Genomic DNA, 6,307 nt, shown 5'->3' with positions numbered 1-6,307 from the left:
AATAGAATGTATCACCATTCTTTCAAGAAGCATTTATGGAGTGCATACAGTACATTATCACTGAAGACAGAAAAACCAGTACACAATTTCTGCCTTCTGATAGTTCCTAATGCAGTGGATGGGAGAGATTATTTATACAAAAGTGCGATGTGATAGCATTTGTAACAGATAATGCCAGGATTCTAGGAGAAAATAAGGGTGACACCGTAGAGGTAAGAATTTCCTTCCCAAGAAGCAGTGCTTACACTGAATGAAGAGCAGTATGCAAAAGCACCAGTGGTATACTTATGGACTCTAAGTCCCTAGCTTGTTGTGCCACATGAGGCGTATTAAGACATAAGCCTAAAAAGGTGGACAGAGGTTAGATCCTAGGGGGTCTTCTATTTTTTTTTCTCACTTCTGTCTGTTACCTACCTCAAAATTAGTTACATGTATTTTCCCTCCTACCTGACAAAAAACCTTCAAAAAAAAAAAAGTTCTTCCTTTGGTGTATGTGTAAACACGGTTAAATACATCCATGCCAGCCTGAATTTGGACCAGGAATACAATACTATACTCTCCAGAGACTCTCCTGCATAGTATATAAAGCCAAGGTAACACTAGTCAGGTCAAATAATTTTAGGAACTCTTAGTGGCTCATACTCCATCGATGCCCAAAGCAGCCGTGATTCTAAGAAGCAGAAGTGGTTTCACTGTCTACATTTCCCAGGTGCACAGAAAAGATTTCTAATAAGCAAGAACTTGTACTCTTTCCGAAGCCTTTGGGGAACTTCCTGGACCATAGGAAGCTGCAAAGAATGGAAGATTCTTAGGGACCACTTTTCACACATATCCGGTAAAGGGTAGATGTTCAAAATACAAGCAACTGAGTAATATCAGCATTGTTTATACAGCCTTGTTAGTCTCAATCAGCAAGTTACTACTAGCTTCATAATAATGTCATTTAGCTTCATAATAATGTCATTTATACACTGCCTTCCATGATTTCTTTTACTTTACCCTAAAGTAATCCCAAAATAATCTGAAATGCAGCTCCAATATCAGGAAAAAGGGGGGAGGTGGAAATAATATTTCCTGTGATTTTAAGAGAACAGAATCATCCTACTCTGGTTAGTGAATATGTCTGTGGTATGTAATAAAAATCAAAATGAACTCTCAGCCTCCCAATTTTGTCTTACTCTCAGATGGGTGAGAACAGTTTGTTTAGAGGTTAAATGATTGAAATTGGCACCTTCTGAGTGAGATGGGAATAGAGAAATGTTTCTGTTCATTTTACCTGCATTTTTTTTTTATTTTTTTAAATTTTTTTTTTCAACGTTTATTTATTTTTGGGACAGAGAGAGAGACAGAGCATGAACGGGGGAGGGCCAGAGAGAGAGGGAGACACAGAATGGGAAACAGGCTCCAGACTCTGAGCCATCAGCCCAGAGCCCGAGGCGGGGCTCGAACTCACGGACCGCGAGATCGTGACCTGGCTGAAGTCGGACGCTTAACCGACTGCGCCACCCAGGCGCCCCTAAACTTTTATTATACCTATAACTAGAAAGGATTTGCTTAACCAAATGAATTGGTGCAACTATATTTTTTAGTTGAACTTTTAACTCAACAAGCATTAAGATAGGAATAGAAAAGCAGTATCTTAAGTTAGTTCCAACAATATATATTAACCTCCCTCACTGCTTAATCACAACTACCAGTTGATCTGAGACTTTATAGAGAAAAATCACTAAATTTCTGATTTCTAACTCAGGACAAAACTATTCACAATGGCTTTGAGACCACTGAATTTAACAATGGGAAAGCAAAATCTGTTTTCAATTCAGAGGGTTTGTGTTAATATCCTTAACCATAACAGATTTATCGGGGGGGGGGGGAGCATAAATATTGGGAATAAGGGTAAATCACATACATTATGTGGAGGATGAGACCACTTGAGAACTGCAAAATACCCAGACACCACTACTGGTTGAGCTTTATTTGATATGGGAAGTAACCTACGAGCAAATGCATAGTCACTGAAGGTTTGTAGCCAAATTGTCAAAACATGTAATTTATGAGTCACTTCAACATTTTTGATCAAGTAGTATGTCTAGACTAAATGTTGGAAAAAATGTGCAAGGATACTGTTTAAAAAGAAATAAATCATTATGGCATGAAGGATTTCAAGAAGGCCAGCATTGAAGAAGAATTATTTCCAGTATTGAAGTGTTAAAGAAAAGTGACCTGCAGGCTCAGGGTAACACTAAAAATATTTGACCTTGGAAATTGAAAATTATAAAGATAGAATAATCTCAATAATATTTCATTTAGATTCCTAAAAAAACACAAGATAGCATTTTTCTTTTGATATTATTTAATAAAGTTGGCTTGCTTTTTTAATCAATGTGTTATTCACAAATTGAACCTTTATTAAATCTTGAAAACTAATGAGAGTTCTTTGACTTATAAAATAATGTTTAAGAAGTCTGCAATATGAAATTAAGAGAGCTATAGAACACAATATAGGGTCACATTCTTAGCCCTAATTGAATCAAGGCCAAAAAACATACAGTGACTTAATTCTAAACCCACAATGTAAAATTGCATTCATACTACTGGCAGTTCCAATACTAGTTGAAGTATTAACTATCACAAGCATCTTTTCAAAGAAGTGTAATTGAATCTGTTAACACTTAGAAATTGGATGTAGGAACTACTGAGATGGTTCCTGAATCCCTAGGCAGTTAGTTCAACCTTGCATGAAGAAAAGAAATAGGGGTGGAACTCAGGATGATCTGTATGTCCCCAAGGAATAGAAAATTAATCCCTTTGACATTCCTACCCTACAAAGTAAGGTCTTCCATATCGCCCTTTCTATTCCTAAAACAATTCTTGGAGAACTGGCTGTGTGCCAGCCACAGTGCTAGGGTCAGGGTTATCCAGTGTGGAACAAGACAGATACATCTATCATGGAACCTAGATTGTAATGAAGACCAGCTAACCAAAAAATTAATTACATAAGCAAACAATCTCTAGTAAGGACTCTGAGGAAAACAAAGGATGATTTAGATGGAGTGGTCAGAGAAGACCAGTCCATGGAGTCAATGGGAAAGAACTTTGAAGATTGAAGTGGTGAAGAAATTGATAGGACACTAGAATGAGGAATATTACTGAGACAAAGAATGGTGTAAATTGGCTACAAAAACAGACCAAATCATGCAGTTCTGTGAACCCCAGAAAAGGCCAGCCAACTCATACAAAGGGTCTGACCTTACACAATTGGAGCAGGTATAGTAGTTTAGTCCCTGTAAGGCTACTGTATTTGTGATATTAGAACTGAAAACCCACAGGGCAGATAGTTAAGAAGGGAAGGCTAGAAGCTTTAGGATGGGCTGAAACTCATGTCAGTTGTTACTCTGATCTTGGTGCTGTGGATATCCTGCAGAAAGAAGCCAGTGACCTTCATCTTGGAACTAAAAAATACACATCTGGCACAGGAGTCAGAGAAGCTGAAGGAAAAGGTAAGAGTAGCTGTAGACCCAGCTGTGACTTCATGCTAAAAAGTTAATCAGCACATCTGTTACAACATGTATGAGCTAATAAAATGGCTACTGCTTTGCCTCTGCCCTCCTCATTTCAACAAGACTCTCCCATGGTCCATTCTAACCGGAACCTTAAAGGGAAAGGAATTCTAGGAGATGTAGGTCAGCCTAACCAAGCTGACACATCACTAGGTCATCGTGCCCCCTAAGACCCTTCCACCTGGATCTCTTCCCAGCAACTCGCAACTTCATATGACAAACAAAGCTTTGTCTTCCCTTTTCAACCTCCTCCTTCTTTGCTGGGTTTCCCTAATTTTGTAAATAGTACAACTTTTCTTCTATGACCAAGACTTTTTATCCCCCAAACCCTTTTTTTTCTCTCTAATCCCCATCTTGCTCCTACCAATATGTAACTTAGTTCTATCGTTTTTACCTCTGCAGTACTTACCCCAGGTGTATGAGTTCAAACTCACCAGGTGATTATACAAATCCCACACACAGATTTCACCTTTAGTTTGCTATCAGTCCCATTTTGGAACCCCAGAAGTACAGCAAGGGCAGCTCTCGCCCCCAAAGACATGTACTAGCGAATGAGTTATGGTGGAGGACTAGCATGCTGTTATCATTATTTAAACCAAGAAAAACATACTGTAGACAAGATGAAAGATCTAATAAAAATGTGTTCTTATTCCTGATTCTAAAACTTTAACAGCTGGGCTTTCCCATGTGGAATAATGTTACATAAATAACTCAGCCAGGAAGCAGAGGGGCTGTGAAGAAGTCCAGCAAAATGACAGATGATCTTAGACACCCTGAATATCACACCCAATGGAGTTACAAGGAAATAAGTGGTCATTGGAAGGTACTGGTGAGCTGATGCTGGTATGGTCAGCCGACTTTACAAAACCTGAGTTGTGTATCACTAATTCTACAGAAGTTTCCTTTCTACTTAAGCATATTAACACTCTCTAATCTATTCCATAGGGACTTTTTCTGCTCCGTGCAAATTTCTCATCCTTTAATCAGTCATGGAAATCTACAGAAATTGGCTCTCAGAAAATAAAGTTGTTGAGATTGAAGACAAACACACTCAATTCTTAATGTTTAGTTTCCTTTTAAAGAGGACAAAGATCATCAAAGACATCCTATGGATTATTCTTGTCCACATAATGTAGGTATGGGTCATGTTACATTTCCTACTCCCACTTTTTCCTTCCACTCAAATATATATAGTTGCAGTTATGGCACAAAAGGCAAAAGGCCTTATGAGAAAATATGAGTGAGGAATAGAACTCCAGCCTCAGAAATTTCGTGCTATTCCGCCTTTCCATTTACCTCATGGGAAAGTGGTGGGAGTATGATAGATACAGAAATTTGGGGCAAGTCTCATTTCCCTTGGGTTTGGGTTAGAAGATTCCTGAAAGCCTTTCCAGCTCTAAAAACAGATGACTGTCCTGTGTTTATAGTACAGCGAACGTATTCTTCACTGGCCCCTACTTCTGTTTCTCAGTAGTTGTTTAAACATCGACAAAGAGCTTTTAGAGAATGAAAATTCACTTGTTTGGGTTTTTTTTGTTTTGTTTTGTTTTTTGGGTTTGTTTGTTGGTTGGTTGGTTGGTTGGTTTAAAGGCGTGTTCTTGGAAATCCCACTATGGTTGGAATTTCTACTTTGTGAAGTGTACCCAGGACTTCACCTTGCCAGAAATTACGTAAGGGCTCACTTCAGTCTTTTTGAAGAGTTACAGGAAAACACTGTGTGATAACAAGAGGGCTTACTTCAGTAGGAGACATTCAGGGGGCATGTGCTGGTTACTCCTTTCTTTCCCCAATCCTGAGATTAACTTTATCTATGAATATCAGCAAGAATCAACTCACCCACTGGCTACACCATGCACAGGGAGATATCCACATCAATCTGCGGGGGAAAAAAAGGAGAAAAAATAGAAAATTACTTCTAGGCTTTTAATTGCTTGTCATTTCCCCCTATTCTCTGCTCATTATGATCCAAGGCAATATGCTAATGTAGCTGCCCCTCACCTCTAATCACGCTAGCACACTATGAGTCACTAAGCAAGAGATGCTTCTCTTTTCCACTATTTTTATTCTTTCTTCTAAGAGGATGTTGACCTCCAAATGACAAGCCCTGTGCTTAAGAAATGGTATAATGAACCCGTTCAGAATCATATGGGAGACAGAATTCCATAGCACTTTTCTTCTCGTATCTAGATAATTAAAAATGTTTTTTTCTCATTACAAAATTTAAATCTTTGAATTAAAGAAAATTTAGAACATTCAAATACACAAGAAATAAATTTTTCCAGTAATCTTACCAGTCCAAAACAACGATTGTTAATGATTCATGTAAAGATACTGATGTAAAGATAAAACATACATAATTATTTTTATAAAGTGGGATAAAATGGTACACACTATTTTACAGCCTCCAATTTAACATGAACATATTTACACAATTATAGATTTTTGCAATACCATTTTGTAATAATTGGAGAGTATCCCACTATAGAATACAACATAATTTATTTAACCAATAGCCTGTTATTGCACAACTATTTTGTTTTCTCTTCAGGAACGATATATTTCAAGGACAGCACAGCACAAGTCACATCAGTGTCCTCTAAGATTACATTTTTTTAAGTGAAATGGATATCCCAAGTTTCGACTTAGCCTGCACAAGTCTTTTGTTTAGGATACGAAGCATATGTAGGCACAAGAGTTGACTGCTCACTGCTGATTATTTCAGGGGTACTTGGAAATTTCTCTCCACT

This window comes from Lynx rufus, unplaced genomic scaffold (genome assembly GCF_022079265.1).
Source record: "Lynx rufus isolate CCGP_SWC_20201006 ecotype Redwood Valley unplaced genomic scaffold, mLynRuf1.p SCAF_1, whole genome shotgun sequence".
NCBI classification, from domain to species: Eukaryota; Metazoa; Chordata; class Mammalia; order Carnivora; family Felidae; genus Lynx; species Lynx rufus.
This window is presented reverse-complemented; position numbering follows the sequence as displayed.